General features: G+C 41.2%; 1 protein-coding gene across 4 annotated transcripts in view; it reads right to left on the bottom strand.

Annotated features, from left to right (window-relative positions):
• The window catches only part of TRAF3 (TNF receptor associated factor 3), a 95,677-nt gene that overhangs the window by 52,349 nt on the left and 24,662 nt on the right, over nt 1–18,666 (bottom strand). For 2 of the 4 annotated variants that reach the window (XM_034993166.1, XM_034993167.1), the window contains exon 2: nt 3,145–3,270. The gene's annotated coding sequence lies outside the window, so the exon portion shown is untranslated. Of the gene's footprint in view, nt 1–3,144; nt 3,271–4,880; nt 5,190–18,666 lie in introns of those variants that run through there. The other 2 variants (XM_034993165.1, XM_034993168.1) reach the window with 2 other exon arrangements.

Consider the following 18,666-nt stretch of genomic DNA (forward strand, 5'->3'; position numbering starts at 1 on the left):
AGGCAGGGGCTGTTCGGGTGCTGGTGCGGACACTCTTCTCTCCTCCGCACACTCATGCTGGCCAATCGCACCCCCTCCCAAGACCTCATCCGGCAGACCTGTACCCATGAGCTTCTCCTCTGAGCACCGCAGCACCCTTCCCGAGCTCCCAGACCACCTCACTCAGTCTGTCCTGCTACACAGGTCCCTCGTATTTAATGCAGCCAACATGCAATTTGCCGTTCTCGGTGCTTCCCATCCCTAGTTGACACATCTCTGCCTCCGCCACAACAACCTGCTCCCACCTCAGGAAGCACCACCAGCACTGAGCCAGCCGCCCCAGCAGAACCGTCCTAGCCTCCCTGATTCTGACAACCATTTACTGACCAAGACCTGTTGGTTTCAGCACGCCCGATCTAACTCCCTGTCACCACCACCTCTGTGGATATAGGGTGTACATTTTTTTTGAAGATTTTATCTTATTTTTTTAAGTTATCTCCACACGCACTATGGGGCTCGAGATCAAGTGTCGAATGCTCCACCAACTGAGCCAGCCAGGCGCCCCATGGTGTACATTCTGTTGCTAGGGAGATGCTCTCAGATTCAGTTTACTTATCTGCAGTCTTTCAGCTAAAATAACCCATCTTGAGCTTCTAGTCCAAACCTTACATTTTATACATAAGGAAAACCAGGCACAGACAAGCAATGTGCTTATAAGGTCCCCAAATTACTAAGAAATCAGCAACTGACTAAAGAGCAAAACTGATGACATTCACACACAGGAGAAACACATACGGACTAAAGCCAACATATTTTGAAAAATAAGCTTTTTTCTGTAATACATCCAGCATGATGGAATACTACACAGCTACACAAAAAAGAATGAGGAGGATCCGTGTATACTACAGTGTGGGCCTCACAACATGCTGTTTAAGTTTAAAAAACAAAAACAAGATGGAGAAAAGCTGTATTGTATGCTACCAATTTCTAAGAAAGAGGGCTGTGTGCACATACATACATTAAAAATAGATCTGTTACCTATGGAGGAAGGAAGAAACAGTATAAAGATTAGGAACAAAAGCCTGATTTCTGAAAATATTTTATTTTGATTTGGAAAAATGAAAATGTTTTATAAACTTAAAACAAAATTTTAAAAGAAGCTATTCCTTCAAATTCAAATAAAAAAACGGATATGACTGTGTAAACAACTTGCTGGCACGCTAAGGGGCTGGCTCAGTGACTTTAAAGCTTAATTTGGCAAAATATCCCTAGGGATGTATACTCTAAAGACAAAAAAACCTGCAGGAAACCCTAAACTGTTTTCAGGAATCATACTGTTGGTAATATATTGGTATTGTTATTCTAAAGTATCACATAGATTTTTATAGGGTAAAACAAGTAACGATGCTAATGTTGTTAGAAACCAAGGTTTTCAGCATTAGAGAAAAAATATATCAATATAAACACAAAGAAGTAAAAACCAAATAATACTAAATTTGAAACAAACAACAGTGTGAACTCATGATATTTTCACTTAAAAAGCATATTTGCTAGGCTGTCTGTCCAAAAGGCCTGGAAACAATTAACAGCCCGGTAGTAGTGAGTCTCCCCAGTGCCCAGAGTGTGGTCTCAAGATTTTCTACAAAAGGGAACCAGAGCTGCTCAAAGAAAGAGGCAATGCCAGGTCTGGGGCAAAGAAGTTTAGAAGGAATCTGAAACATGTTACCAGCACAGAAAGCAAGGGAAGGAAGAGTGTGGGGCCCATCAAAGGACAAAGGAGCCCACTCAACGAGGCTCTGGCTGGCCATAGTGGCTCAATGTTAGCATCTATAAGAATCCTAATTGCGAGGGATTTAAACATACCACAGAGGACTAATTTCATGAGTTTGTCACACTACTTAAAACAGTCATTGGTCACTTTGGGAGTGGCGGGAGAACCATCTCACTGTTTTGAGATCTGATAAAGAGAACCAGCATTGATCCTCCCTTTTCTATTTGAACTGCCCTTGAGGGCAACCAAATACTTAAGGAGGGGAAGTTTCTATCTGTCAAAGTATTTCAGTTACTCAAGGCAAAGTAGATGACGAAGCGTGTAACACCATCACTTCATGACTTCCAGTGACTGAGGCCAGGCTGGCCCCGAGCCTGGAAGACCTGCTGAGGGCACACAGCACCGCCTCTGCAGGGCCTGCCCTCCAAGGCCGTGCCAGGCCGCGGGCAAGCCGCTGGATCTACCCACCACGTCACAGCAGATGCAGCGGGCAGAAGAACGCGCTCAGTGGAAAGGGCAAAAGTCAACACAGGGAAACCTCTGACTACAAACAAGCAACCAAGAAAACGCCAGAGGAAAAGGGACAGGGAGGGGTTGTCGAGTGATGGAACAGACTGAAGGGCCGCATCCGCTAGCTGCCACTGTTTGAACCCCGCTCCACACAAACTAAAAAACTCAAGACAGCTGAGAAAAACTGAGTAGTCCTGTGATTATGAATGATTTTTAAATAGCAGTTTTCTTGATACTTACCAATTTATCAAAAATAGCTATATATTAAATCTCACTTTGGATGCAAATATTTCAAACCCATTTTATATTTATTTTACTGTTCTAACATATTAAAGAGTTCTTAATTTCAAGTATAAAGTGCCACTCAAATCATAAATTAGAAACTAAAACACAGGGTATTTTGTTTCCTTTCAAACTCCTAGAGAACCATGGTTACAGAGCAAACAGTCCAAGTATCAAAAGATGCAATCCTGAGCTGAGTAGGCCTCCAGCCTGGGCCCCTGGCAACTTCATGGCAGTGGGTGTCCTGCTGGGAAGGGCGGGCCTTGGGCTTTTGGAGGGCAGGCCTAGGAGGCAGAAACCCCTCCCCTGCCCTGGGTTTCAAACACATTCATCATTACTGGGCCATCAGGTGTAATGTCACCTATTCTCCAAGTGTAATGCTGATTTAAAAAAATGAGAAATAAAAATAAGTTAGACACACACCAAAATATGGTGCCATGTGTGTGGAAGATACTCAAATACATCTGTCACAGAGTGAAACTGCTAAAGCCAAAAATGAGTAAGTTCAAGATGTGTTTTAATCACTTTGTTTTTAATGAAAAGCAAACTAGTTCCAGCTGCAAAAAGAAATCTATACAAATTAAAAATTTCCAGTGACATACCCGTGTGTCATACGCTGTAAGGAAGATACAGCAAAGCTCAGTCCGGGAGGAAGAGACTTCGGTAAAGAAAGAAGCGAAACAGTGCCAATCTTATCCTTCTTCAAAGAATGTAGTGGAGTCTCTTACCTGGGGAGTAAGAATAATACTTGGTCAACTCCACTGGGAACATTTTTCCAGATTTTAAAAACAGAAATCCAAAAATGTAAATTAAAAAAAATGATCAAGAAAGAAGTTTAAAGAAAACATTTTAACCACTCTACAGAAACATGTGCTTTGGATTTTCCACATTTTTTTAGTTGGACACAAATTACAAAGTCTGAATATGTTCAGACTACTTTAATTTTAAAATAACTTTTATTGCACACATAAAAAGCACAGGCAACACGTACATTCGGTACACAAACACTAGTCCAACTACCATCCAGGCCAAGGAAGGAAGATAACACTGCTGAAACCCCAAAAACTCTGGGTGCCTCTTTCCGACCCCAAACCCCTTCCTCCTCCTGTGAGCAGCAACTACCCTAGCCTTTACGGTTATCACTTTACTTTTTAGATGTACCATCTAGGCATGCAGCACTGATATAGCTTCCTTTTGCCAAAATTTGAATTTTATATACACAGAATTATGTTGTATGTATTCTTTCACCTTGCTTTTTTTTTTTTTACTCCGCCTCTGCTGCTGTACCTGCCATTTATTTTCATTGCTGTGTAGTATTTCACTGTGTAAATATACCATAATTTACTTATCCATTCCCCTGTCCCCTCGGTAGTTCCTGCTTTGAAGCAAACACACACTACTGATAGTAGATCTTCCTGGTGCAGCTACCTCAAGCACATGAGCATGTATTTCTCCCGTGCAGACCCAGAAATGGGATTTCTGGTTACTGGGTATCAATTCACCCTTGCTACATAAAAGCCAGGCTATTTCCCAGATCAGTTGTTACAATTATACTCCCACCAGAAGCATGTAAGAGAGTTCCTGGTGCTCAACTTCAACAAGATTTGTCAGGCTTTTTAATTCTTGCTAACTGAATGGCTGTGTAGTGGTATCCTAAGAATTCTTTGTTACATAGAATTTTACAATTATTTTGAATAGGGGTGCCTGGGTGGCTCAGTCCATTAAGCATCTCATGCTTGATTTTGGTTCAGGTTATGACCCTGAGATGGAGCTCTGCTTTGAGCTATGTGCTGGGCATGGAGCCTGCTCAAGATTCTCGCTCTCCCTCTCCCTCTGTGCCCCACTCTCTCTTGGTCTCTATCTTAAAAAAAAAAAAAAAAAAAAAGAATTTTTTACATTTCTTACATCTGTAAGAATTTTACATCTGACAATTGCTGCAATGCAATTTTTTTAAAAGTAGGCTCCAAGCCCATGTGGAGCCCAAAACAGGGCCTGAACTCAGGGCCCTGAATCAACACCCGAGCTGAGGTCAAGAGTCAGACGCTTGGGGCGCCTGGGTGGCTCAGTCATTAAGCGTCTGCCTTCGGCTCAGGTCATGATCCCAGGGTCCTGGGATCGAGCCCCGCGTCGGGCTCCCTGCTCTGCGGGGAGCCTGCTTCTCCCTCTGCCTCTGCCTCTCTCTCTCTCTCTATCTCTCATGAATAAATAAATAAAATCTTAAAAAAAAAAAAAAAAGAGTCAGACGCTTAACCAACTCAGCCACCCAGGCACCCCTGCTGCAATTCTGCAGCAAGCACCTGTTCATTTTTCTAATGGTTACTGTGCTACGATTTCTCACCAGATTTAATGAACTCCCCAGTCTCCGTCCACCAGCTTCCAGAGACACTGACTCTAACCCCCAGGCACAGGCGGCCGTGTATCAGTCAGGCCTGGCCAGTGAGAGCAACCTATTCCCTGGTCAGAGCTGGTTTTCCCCTGTGAACATACAAGTCAAAATTAATGAAGTCTTTTCTTCCTCCTCGGGGACTACAAGAGATTCTCTTTCCCAAAGAACTCGAACATGTGGAAAGCAGCCTGCCAACTAGGACTACCTATCCTGAACTTTGTGTGAGCAAGAAATGAACTTGTTTATAATCTATTTATTTTGTTATAGGGCCTAGAGTTGCCCACCATGTTATGTGAAATGGCACTCTAGGCCTGCTTTTTGCCTTAAAATATATTTTGTCTAACATTACACAATCTTGCTCTTGGTGTTTGCATAGTTTATTTTTGCCATCATTTTACTTTCAACATTTCTGAATCCTTTTAGATGAATCTCTTGTAAACAGTATACACCTGGAATTTTTTTTTTTAATCTTATTTTAAAAAAACCTTTGTATCTTTGCCTTTTAAACGGAAAATTTACTCTATTTACATTGGAAGCCATTCCAAATATGTAGATTTATTTCTACTATTTTACCAGGGGTTATCTGCCTCCTTCAGGATTGTTATCATTCTAATCCCCGCTTCCCAGTAATCTAGAAGCTACAGGTTCTGTTTTTATTCTTTTAATGGTAACTTTAGAAATTACAATGTGCAGGTTCTTCTCAAAGGCTACTGTGTCTTTACCCTTCTCCCAGATAGCAAAGACTTTAAAATATTATCTCCATTCGTATTTCCAGTTTATGTCCTACTGTTGTGTATTTACACATGTGCACAAATTTTTGTCACCATTAACGTTTTATGTAACATTCAATCATTTTGGTTAGAGAGAGAATCCTTTCCTTTCTCGTACTGAAGGTATCACTCCCAGTGCTGTGTGGCTCTCATTGCTGGTGTTGAGAAGCTGCCCGCTGTCCCTTTGTAGATAATCATGTGCTTCACTGCCCTGTGTTTGGGTGTGGATTTTTTACTTAGGATATCTTGTCAAGCCATTTGTTGAACATCTTAACACTGCAGTTTGGCTTCTTTTAACTTTCCAGAAAAATTTCAGCCATTATCTTTTCAAACACTGCTTCTGCACTGCCCCTCTCCTCTCAGAACCCAATCACTACTTCCTGTGTCTCCTGCCTTCCCTTTGTGCTTCCTGCATTTCCATCTCTTTGCTTCTCATTTTTCTGTTTGATCTATTAAGATGGTGGATTACATGGATTGATTTTCCAGTGTTAAACCAATTTTTCATTCCTGAGATAAACCTCACTTGATCATTACGTAATATCCTTTTTATGTGTTTCTTTCTTTCTTTTTTTAAATTTATTTGACAGAGACACAGCGAGAGAGGGAACACAAGCAGGGGGAGTGGGAGAGGGAGCAGCAGGCTTCCCGCCGAGCAGGGAGCCTGATGCGGGGCTTGATCCCAGGACCCTGGGACCATGACCTGAGCCGAAGGCAGACGCTTAACGACTGAGCCACCCAGGCGCCCCTATGTTTCTCTATGGATTCTATTTGCTACAATGCATGGAAGACCTGTGTGTAAGACAAATGCACTTGGTGGTTTTCCTTTATTGTAATGTTTTTGTCTAGTTTTGCTTTCAACGCAGTGCTGGTTCACAGAATGAGATAGGAAATATTCCCTCCTCTTCTATTTTCTAGAAAAGTTTTTTGTCAGATTAGTATTCCTTCTTCTTTAAGCGTTTAATACAATTTACCAGTGAAGTCATTTGGGTCTGGAGTTTTCTTTGAGGCAAGGATTTTTTTTTTAAGATTTTATTTATTTATTTGAGAGAGCACGAGAGAGCATGAGCAGGGGGGAGGAGTGGACAGAGAGAGAGGGAGAAGCAGACTCCCAGCTGAGCAGGGAACCCAATGCGGGGCTCGATCCCAGGACACTGAGATCATGACCCAAGCCGAAGGCAGAAGCTTAACTGACTGAGCCACCCAGGCGCCCCAAGGATTTTCATTACCAATTCAATTTCTTTTATAAACATAGAGTAATGAAAGTTATATATTTCTTTGAGTGAGCTTTGAGAGTTTGTGTTTGTCAAGGAATGTTTTCATTTTATTTAAGTTATCAAATCTATTGGCATAAAATTATTTGCAATTTTACTCTTACTACCCTTTCAATGTCTGTAGGGCCTGTAGTGGTACCCTATTTTACATCCTGTTATTGGCATTAATGTTTCCTTCTTTCGCCGATGACAGATTTTTCTGGATATGATGGTTATCTTGAACTTATCACAATTTACCTGCAAATACTCTTATGCCACTTTAAGTACAGTGATACCATATTTCCATTTCTCCCCTCCCATCCTTTGTACTACTGTTTTCATTTATTTACCTCTACAAGTATTATAAGGCCCATCATATATTGTTATTTTTGCCTTAAATAGCCAATTTTTTTAAAAAAGCAATTAAAAGTGAGAATATTTATCCACCTATTGACCATTTCTGGTTCTTTTCACTCCTCTCTGAAAAAATTTCCATCTGGTGTCATTTGCTTCTACCTGAACTTCCTTTAAAAATTCTGTGTAGTGCAGGTCTGCTGGCAATAAATTCTGTCAGCTTTTCTTGGCCTAGAAATTGTGATTTCACTTTTATTTCTGAAAGATATTTTCTCTGGGTACAGAATTCTAAACTAACAGGTTTTTCTTTCGGTGCTTTAAACATGTCACTGTGTTGTCTTCTGGCTAGCACAGGCTAGGACCAGATGTCAGCTGTCATTTCTGTCTTGTTCCTCTGTAATGTCTTTTCTTCTTGCTTTTTTTTTCCTCTTTAGCACTGGTTTTTCAGCAATATCATTATGCAGTACATTGGTATGGTTTTCTTTGTTTATTCTATTTGGGGTTTTTGAGCTCTGTGGTTTGTAGTTTTCATCAAATTTGGATTTTGTTTTTCAGCCATTATTTCTTCAAATGCTGTTTGCATTCCCTCCTCTTTTGGAAGTCTAGTTACACGTATCTGAGAACAGCTAATTTTGTCTCACAGGTTCCTAAATATTGTTATTCTCTCTTCAGTCTTTTCTTTTTGTTTGTTTTTTAAAGATTATTTATTTATTTATCTGACAGAGAGATAGAGAGCACAAGTAGGCAGAGTAGCAGGCAGAGGAAGAGGGAGAAGCAGGCTCCCCGCTGAGCAGGGAGCCCGACGCAAAGCCTGATCTCAGGACCCTGGGATCATGACCTGAGCTGAAGGCAGACGGTTAACCAACTGAGCCACCCAGGTGCCCCAGTCTTCTCTATTCTTTTTGCTGTATTTTGGATCGTCTTGAAGTTTACTGAGCCATTCTTCTGTAATGCCAAACTGATGTTCATCTCTCTATTGCATTTTTCATTTCAGATATTTTATTTTTCATCTCGAACTTTTATTTCAGCCTTTTTTTTTTGTATTTTTCATTTTGCTAATTATGTTCATTTTTCTCTACATTTTTGATATGTGCAACTTATTTGTAACAGTTATTTTAAGGTCCTTATCTGTTATTTTGGGTCTGTTTCTATTGGTTGACTTTTCTCCTGGTTAGTATCATATTTTCTTGCTTCTTTGTATGCCTGGTAATTTTTATAAGATGCTGGACACTGAAGTTTTTTATGCTGCTGGCAACTGGATTTTATATCCTTTTAAATATAATTGGGACTTGGGGCACCTGGGTGGCTCAGTCACTTAAGTGGCTGACTCTTGATTTTGGTTCAGGTGATGATCTCAGGGTCTTGGGATCAAGCCTGGCATCGGGTTCCGCACTCCGTGGGGAGTCTGCTTCTCTCTCCTTCTTCCTCTGTCCTCCCACCCCCGTGCACACACACACACACTCTTTTACTCTGTCAAATAAATAAATAAATAAATCTTCAAAAATAAATAAATACAGGTGGGACTTTGTTCTGGGAACTTACTTGGAACCAGTTCGGCAGGTCCGCAGCAGCCCTTCTAGAGCTAATCCAGCCCCACTACTGAGGTGAGGGGAGTCTACCTGATGCCCTAATTGGAAAAGTTGCTCTGAAACACCCTAACGAAGATTTAAAAACAAGCCTTAAAAGGACCTAACTGCTATTACCCTAGGTGGTGGGAACACAAACTATCTCAACCCTGTGTGATATCCACAAATTGTCCAGTCTACTCCTTTCTGGTGGTTCTTTTCCTGGCTTTGAGGTTTTTTCCTCCTGTATTTGCTGGTCAGTATTCAGTCAAAATCTCAAGGGGGTCCTTTTGCAGATCTCTGGAGTTCTCTAAGTAGCCCCCTTCCTCTCCTATGCTTTACCCTCCGGCCCAAATTCTAGCTGCCTTGTCCTCCCAAACACTGAATGTTTGTCACTTCAGTAAGCCTGTGGGCTCTGGATTCTCTCTCCCTGCCCTGCAGTGTGGAAACTGTCTCTAGGCCAAGATTGGCAAACTATGGCCTGGGGCCAAATCTAACCTACCACCAGTTTTTTTAAACAAATAAAGTTTTATTGGAATACATCTATACCCATTCGTTCACATACTTGGTATGAAAGCAGACACAGAGTTGAGTTCGTAGTTGTGACAGAGATCATATGGTCTGAAAAGCCTGAGATATTTACTGTCTGGCCCTTTACATAAAAATTTCATGGACCCTGATCTAGAGAATAAGCTGGAATAACCGTAGGGCTCATTTATTTCAGGGAACACAGTCCTAACCTGTCTGCTGAGCAATGTCTAGAACTGTTGTTTCATATATTTTGTCTGGTTTTCAAGTTGTTTAAGATGGCAGTCAGGTTTGGAACTAGGGTAAGGTGAGTGAGATACTTGCCTCAGATACAAATTTTAGGGAGGAACAAAAAACACTCAGTAACAGATAAAAATCAAAATTAATGAAAAAAATCCACGAGAAACAAAAATATTAAAATTTTAAATAAAGATAGTACCAGTAACAGTGCTGAACTGAGCCATATGGGAACTGAGGCAAAAGGAAAAATCATTAATTCTGATCCTGTCTATATTTAATATTTGATTTTTTTCATTATGGATCTATTTGTATCAAATTTGATTTTCTCAAAGCACTGTATTAAAATGTTTATTCTGAGGGCCCCTGGGTGGCTCAGTTGGGCTTCTGATTCTTGATTCGGCTCAGGTCATGAGATTGAGCCCCACTTTGGGCTCTGCACTCAGCAGGGAGTCTGCTTGAGGACTCTCTCTCCTTCTGCCCCTCCTTCCACTAAAATAAATAAAATCTTTAAATAAGTAAAAAAAAAAAAATGTTTTTAAATATTTTAAGTAATCTCTACACCTAACATGGGGCTCAAAATTACAACCCCAAGATCGAATCACATGCTCTACTTACTGTGCCAGCAAGGTACCCCTAAAATATTAATCTCAATTATTGAGCTTTCTGGTGCCCCCTTCAATTCTGCACCTGAGGCAAGTGCCTCACTTGCCTTACCTGGTCCTGGTGGAGAGTAAGTCTGGTCTCTGTTATTCAGTCATGGCAGAAATGCAAGACTCACAAGTAACTTTCTTACTAAGCACATCCCACTAATATAACTACAAGAATTTATCAGAACTAGAAAATTGTTTTCTTTCTCAGAGATATCTTAAAACAGAAAATGCTTCAATATGAAATGCTATGCTCAAATTCCTTCTATTTGTAACTAAAGTCTTTTTTTTTTTTTAAGATTTTATTTATTTATTTGACAGAGCGAGAGAGCACAAGCAGGCGGAGCAGTAGAGGGAGAGGGAGAGGGAGAAGCAGGCTCCCCACTGAGCAGGGAGCTCCGATGCAGGGCTCGATCCCAGGACCCTGGGATCGTGACCTGAGCCGAAGGCAGACACTTAACTGACTGAGCCAGCCAGGTGCCCCTAAAGTCTTTTTAAAAAATATTTTATTTATTTGTCAGCGAGAGAGCGTGCACAAGCAGGGGGAGCAGCACACAGAGGGAGAAGCAGGGTCCTCACTGAGCAGGAGCCCGATGTAGGACTTGCCATGACCTGAGCCCAAGACAGATGCTTAACTGACTGAGCCACCCAGGTATCCCAATTTGCAACTAAAGTTTTATATGTACGTATTCCCACACATACCCACTTTGTAGGCAGGGAAATACTACAAGAATATAAAAACTTTCCTAAAATTGGGGCGCCTGGCTGGTTCAGCTGGTAGAGCATGCGGCTCTTAATCTCAGGGTTATGAGTTCAAGCCCCATGTTGGGTGTGGAGCCTACTTAAAGAAATTTTAAAAATAAATTAATTTAAAAAATAAAAACTTTTGTATAATTACTAAATACATGCACACAAAAATACTATCACTGTAAAACAATACTGTAATTATACAATGTCAGGTTGACATATTTATATTATGGGGTATACGAAAAACAGCCATCAGCAGCAACTGCTACAAAGTCAATTTACTAACTGGTGAAAGTAGGTGCCAAGGTTCTCAATATATCAGTTCAATTCAAAGCAAATCAAGCAACAAACTATCATTCTAGATTCTGCAGGATTACCACCCTGCTGGTGCTCCTCTCTAGTAAATGCAGCAGGAAAGCACTAGGCAAGCACAAGCAAAAGGACTGTCATGGTTGCGAGAATAAAGAACCTCCACCATAAGCCAACTTTTACGTATTCTGCGTTTACTTCATTTTCTAAAAGCACAAGTGCAGGAAAATGTTTTCAAATGTAATGACCTAAAAAAGCTTTTCCCTTATATGGTATTAAGTTTAGTGGAGAAACAAAGACCATGAAATTAAAATTTGTAATTTTTATGAAGAGAGTCGAAACTCATGAAACTAATTAACAATCAGACACTGTTCGAGTTCATAAAGCATCCCCTCACCCCCAAATTCCCTCTTCCATCTGCTCCTTCTGACCTGGCCTTGGGTATGAGTCTGCCCCACCCAGCCCGGTGCAGCAGGCCTGCCCTCCCCTGCCAAGACCCTGCCTCTGTGTCACAGTGTCCTACTAGACACTTCATCCTCAAGACTCCAGTCAAGTATTTTGACACCTACCATTTACACTCAACTCACAGTTTGTCATGAAACTTTAGGGCAGAGATCATGCTAAATTTTTATCTGTAGCCTCCCTCCACCCCCAGCACCTAGCAAGATGCCAGGCACACTTGGCAGGCACCTGTTTTCTACGACGTTAAACGTCTCTATGCATCTTTCCGAGAACCTTCCCTTCCTCAAGCCCTGATCTATACTATAAGGACACCCATCATAAGACAAGCCTACGCTGGCTCTGCTTCCTTCTCTCCCACCTGACTGTGAGCTTTCTGAAGACAGAAAAGTGCTTTTTTTAGGTTTGTATCCTCAGCACTTAGAAATTATCTACCACACAGTAAACATTCAATATATATTAGTAGTTATTACATTATTCCTGTAATCACTCATTTATTCTTCACAACTCTGTAAATATCCTCCTTTACCGCCCCCTCCATTACAGAGATGAGGAAACTGGAACAGAAAGATTCAGCAATTTCCCAATATTACACATCAGCAAGCGACAGAGTGGTCTGCCTCTTGAGTAACATTCGTAACATCTGTAACAGACAGTGACTACATCAACAAAGGCAGGCTCACTGACTCATGATGTCTTAAGGATTAATACAGATTTATGCTGTAAAATCGAATTTGCCACTTGCACCTCTCAAATTATCTTTAAAAGGTTATTACCCAATGCTCCAAATCTCTCCTTGGACTATTGAGGAACTAAGATAATGATACTTAGCAACCTGCCCAAAGTCAGAGTCAGGACTGAAACCCTGGTCTCAAAGACCAGTGCTCCCGCCACGGTGACTTGAATGGTGTTCTCAACAGCTCAGACACCTGTAAATTCAAATCCTGGGTGAGGAAGCAAAATACATGCCTCAAAATTCCCAAAACATCAATAATGCCTAACTAATGCATTTGTCACTTTTGAAAACCAAGCATTTTTTTAATTGTTTGAATGTCAGCATTGACATCCCTGAAGTTTATTTATTCCCCTAGGACTAACAGGACATTCACGACCAGATGCACCAAAGACAGGGCCTCTGGCTGAACCAAGGCCGTTTCTGACTTCAAGGAAGATACTGAGATCTTGACGAGGCTAAAATAAATTTCTCGCATCACTTAATTAATTATTTGCTTGGTTTCTAGCTACTTTAAATATGAGAACTGACTACAACTATTGAGCTTACTTTTGAAAAGCATTATCCAAATGGATTTGAACAAGGAGGAAAAATGCTAGTTAAGAGTGAAATGACTATCCCATGCTACTGGGTAATAGTTAAAATTACACTTGCGTGAAAAAAAACCATGTTCTGGAACTGTAATGCAGTGTTTGGTTTTGTTTTTGGCAATATGATAGGTTTCTCTGAAGTCTTGTTCACCTGAAATCATGGTCGAATATCCATTACCACTGCATACTTACTTTAGTCTTAAAATATGAAATGTCACATATATTGTTACAGATAGAGTCACGTTGAAAATTTGAGATGTCTAGTGTAATATTTCTAGGATCTTTTTGAATCTAATATTTTCTTTTTCTTTTTTTTTTTTAAAGATTTTATTTGACAGAGAGAGACACAGCGAGAGAGGGAACACAAGCGGGGGGGAGTGGGAGAGGGAGCAGCAGGCTTCCCGCGGAGCAGGGAGCCCGATGCGGGGCTCTATCCCAGGACCCTGGGATCATGACCTGAGCCGAAAGGCAGACGCTTAACAACTGAGCCACCCAGGTGCCCCTGAATCTAATAATTTTCATGCTACATAAATCCTCTAAAATAAATCGACTTCCTAATCAAATGTGATCCCATTTGCTAAAATTGCTGGACCCACCAGTATGAAGTTTCCTACATGACATCCAACTGATCACACTGTTTTAATGTAAGGGTGTACAAAAGTGTGACATCTTTCAGGTCACCTAGAAATTTTCATCTGATCAGTCTTTCAAATAAACCCTATTCTGCAATGTTTGCTTTTGCATAATTAATATAGTTATGATTCACTGCAATTTACTTGGTGAATTTAAACAGAGATTTGTTATGCAACATCAAATCTCTTAGGTTTCCCCCAAAATTAATCAATATTTTGAACATAAAATATTCTACTGTCAACACTTTTTATTTAAAAAAAAAGGCCACATTAATAAAATTTTCTACTGGAATAATATGAAAAGAAATCTAAATTTGTAGGTTAGATCAGTGCTGCTGAAAAACTCCAGGACTGACTCATTAGCCAGAAGTGCCCAGAGGGCAGGGAGCACCTGGCCACATTGTGGCCCCACAGCGCCACGCCACGCCTTACACACAGCCCCTGGTGCTGTCCCAAATGGTCCAGCGGTTGGGACCAAAGTTTGCCTTGCCAGGTCCCCCTGTTTCCACTCTCACAAGTGCCCAATAAATAATTCTGAATGACAGCACCCTTCCCCAGTCTGGCACTGTCCTGAGAAAAATGGAAGAGCACTTCCTGTAAATTAAAATATCAAAAGTGGGGCACGTGGGCTCAGTCATTAAACATCTGCTTTCAGCTCAGGTCATGATCCCAGGGTCCTGGGATCGAGCCCCGCATCGGGCTCCCTGCTCCACGGGAAGCCTGCTTCTCCCTCTCCCACTCCCCCTGCTTGTGTTCCTGCTCTCACTGTGTCTCTGTCAAATAAATAAACAAAATCTAAAATAAAATAAAATAAAATATCAAAAGCACTGGGGCTGGTTTTACTAGTTTCTCAAAACTACCTCATTTTCCTCAAAAATCTCTACACTTGAATTCAAAGGATGCATTAAAGTCTGCTAGCCTCACAATGTATTTGTTCACTTACAAGAAAAAGAACATGGAGAGCAAAAGAGGAAAGGGCCATTTAGGACATAAATAGTCTTCTACTCTTGGCTGTTTCCGGCTCCTCGGTGGAGGGGAAAACACAAGTATTCAATAATTGAAAAGATATTAAGGGGGCACCTGGGTGGCTCAGTCATTAAGCGTCTGCCTTCGGCTCAGGTCATGATCCCAGGGTCCTGGGATCGAGTCCCCACATCGGGCTCCCTGCTCGGCGGGAGGCCTGCTTCTCCCTCTCCCGCTCCCCCTGCTTGTGTTCCTGCTCTCGCTATCTTTCTCTCTGTTAAATAAATAAATAAAATCTTTAAAAAAAAAAAAAGAAAAGAAAAGATATTAAATTAGTAATGGAAAAAAGATTTCTTGGTTGAATCAAGAAAATAGTTGAAAACTTCCAAGACAGTCCTGTAAAGGACACAGAGCATCACAATCACCTTGGAGGGGCCTCTGGTGTCCTGTGCTCCTTCAACACGCACTCCAGCGCCTAGGATGCCCAGCACAGTACAGACAGGAGGGGACAAGAAAGACTGTTTACGGGGAAGGGGACACAGCACACGTGACTGTGTGTGCACATGCGTGTGACATGAAAACTACCAAGGAAGAATGTGGTGAGCATGCCAGCGACACCCATTTAAGTGGGTACAGGGAAGGCCTCCCTGGGGAGAGGACATTTAAACCATAATCTGAAGGATCACTAGAGATTCACTATTTCTGTAATCCTCAGATTTTTAAAAAATATAAACAAAGATAAATACAATAAGAAAAATCAAGGGTGTAAGAAGTGGCTCAGTACTGAGTATCAATTCAATACCTCACTTTATAGGTTACACAGGAAAAAAAAATCACCTTATAATTTGAGGGTACCAATCTTTTTGCTATACTTCTGCTTGATATTAATTAGTATTAACTAATGCACATACACGCATATATGCACACATACACACTAATATATATCAAACACAAGGAGATAAGTATATATATAACATAAATATAATCACATGGTATATTGATAAATATTGGTGATTAATAAATATGAATGAACTAAACGAATGAAACGGTTTCTGGCCAGAGCTCAGAAAATGTGTTAAAAAAAAGTACTTTTTTTCTCACACTTCTTTTGCAAGCAAGGAACTAAACCTCCAAGCAATTTACTTGCAGGCATTAAATTACATTTCAAAAATAGCTTTATTAAAGGGGGTACAGAGCTGTTTCTCAACAACTCATAATAGAAGCCTTCTTCTGAATAAATGTTATAAACAGAATTTTTAGATGAGCACAATCTGAACGCAGGAAATGAATTTGTTTTACCAGAGTTGTAGCTGCAAGTTGTAATAAACAATACCACTCATAATGATGAATAAAACCCAGCACTATTAGACATTTTCGAAATCCCAGGCAGAATAAAAAGGGAAACGATATGCTAGGAACTGTGGCCTGGGAGTTAAGGCTCTAAGCTGAGAAAAAGTCTGGGCAACAAGACTCCAGGCTGGGGTTGGAGGAAGAAGGCAATGCTGGCCAGGAGCGCATCCACCTGGGCTCTGACACTGCCCTCTGAGCCCTGGGGCTGGGTTTCGGTGACACGGGGCTGGGGTTATGAGGAAGGACTGAACAAGACTCTGTATGGAGGTTTTAACATTTCACAGTTTGGATGGTCAACAGTCCAGAACACAGAGTAGACGGCAGACCTGAGCTCCACCCTGACCCTGTCTTTGCAGACTGTCTCAACTCCACCTGCTACTACAGAGACAGTCTCAGTGCAACAGGGGAGTGACTCAGAACATACAAGTCACCCGATTACATAGATGTCTTATGGCTGAGCACAAGCTGCACATAAAAGGGGTGCTTACTCCAACCTGAGGGTCTGAAGACCCTTGCAAAATAATCCTAATTAATGAACCTGCCTGAGAAATGCCATTTAAAAAAAATATGTTACTTATTTATTTGAGAAAGAGAGAGCACAAGCAAGTGGAAGGGCAGAGGCACAGGGAGAAGCAGGCTCCCTGCTGAGCAAGGAACCCGATGCGGGACTCGATCCTGGGATCATGACCTGAGTCAAAGGCAGACGCCCAACCAACTGAGCCACCCAGTCTCCTCAGAAATGCCATTTTGTAACATATGCAGGGCTTCTCTAAGTGTGAAAATTTGTCATTTTTAAGGGTTCTAGAGGGGAGGGGGTGGGGGGGTGGGCTAGCCTGGTGATGGGTATTAAAGAGGGCATGTATTGGGGGCACCTGGGTGGCTCAGATGGTTAAGCGTCTGCCTTCGGCTCAGGTCATGGTCCCGGGGTCCTGGGATCGAGCCCCACATCGGGCTCCCTGCTCGGCGGGAAGTCTGCTTCTCCCTCTCCCTCTCCCCGTGCTTGTGTTCCCTCTCTCGCTGTGTCTCTGTCAAATAAGTAAATAAAATCTTTAAAAAAAAAAAAAGAGGGCATGTATTGAATGGAGCACTGTGTGTTATACGCAAACAATGAATCATGGAACACTACATCAAAAACTAATGGTGTACCCAAAACCAGACAAAGACCCCATCAAAAAGGAGAATTACAGACCAATATCCCTGATGAACATGGATGCAAAAATTCTCACCAAAATACTAGCCAATAGGATCCAACAGAACATTAAAAGGATTATTCACCATGACCAAGTGGGATTTATCCCTGGGCTGCAAGGCTGGTTCAACATCCGCAAATCAATCAATGTGATACAGTACATTAACAAAAGAAAGAACAAGAATCATATGATCCTCTCAATAGATGCAGAAAAAGCTTTTGACAAAGTACAGCATCCTTTCTTGATCAAAACTCTTCAGAGTATAGGGATAGAGGGTACATACCTCAATATCATAAAAGCCATCTATGAAAAACCTACAGCAAATATTATTCTCAATGGGGAAAAACTGAGAGCTTTCCCCCTAAGGTCAGGAACGCGGCAGGGATGTCCACTATCACCACTGCTATTCAACATAGTATTAGAAGTCCTAGCCACAGCAATCAGACAACAAAAAGAAATCAAAGGCATCCAAATTGGCAAAGAAGAAGTCAAACTCTCACTCTTTGCAGATGATATGATACTTTATGTGGAAAACCCAAAAGACTCCACCCCAAAACTGCTAGAACTCATACAGGAATTCAGTAAAGTGGCAGGATATAAAATCAATGCACAGAAGTCAGTGGCATTCCTATACACCAACAACAAGACAGAAGAAAGAGAAATTAAGGAGTCAATCCCATTTACAATTGCACCCAAAACCATAAGATACCTAGGAATAAATCTAACCAAAGAGACAAAGGATCTGTACTCAGAAAACTATAAAATACTCATGAAAGAAATTGAGGAAGACACAAAGAAATGGAAAAACGTTCCATGCTCATGGATTGGAAGAACAAATATTGTGAAGATGTCAATGCTACCTAGAGCGATCTACACATTCAATGCAATCCCCATCAAAATACCATCCACTTTTTTCAAAGAAATGGAACAAATAATCCTAAAATTTGTATGGAACCAGAAAAGACCCCGCATAGCCAGAGGAATATTGAAAAAGAAAAGCAAAGCCGGTGGCATCACAATTCCGGACTTCAAGCTCTATTACAAAGCTGTCATCATCAAGACAGCATGGTACTGGCACAAAAACAGACACATAGATCAATGGAACAGAATAGAGAGCCCAGAAATGGACCCTCAACTCTATGGTCAACTAATCTTCGACAAAGCAGGAAAGAATGTCCAATGGAACAAAGACAGTCTCTTCAACAAATGGTGTTGGGAAAATTGGATAGCCACATGCAAAAGAATGAAACTGGACCATTTCCTTACACCACACACAAAAATAGACTCCAAATGGTTGAAAGACCTCAATGTGAGACAGGAGTCCATCAAAATCCTAAAGGAGAACACAGGCAGCAACCTCTTTGACCTCAGCCGAAGCAACTTCTTCCTAGAAACATCGCCAAAGGCAAGG

Source organism: Mirounga leonina, unplaced genomic scaffold (assembly GCF_011800145.1).
Source record: "Mirounga leonina isolate KUSES-001 unplaced genomic scaffold, KU_Mleo_1.0 Mir_82, whole genome shotgun sequence".
Taxonomy (NCBI): domain Eukaryota; kingdom Metazoa; phylum Chordata; class Mammalia; order Carnivora; family Phocidae; genus Mirounga; species Mirounga leonina.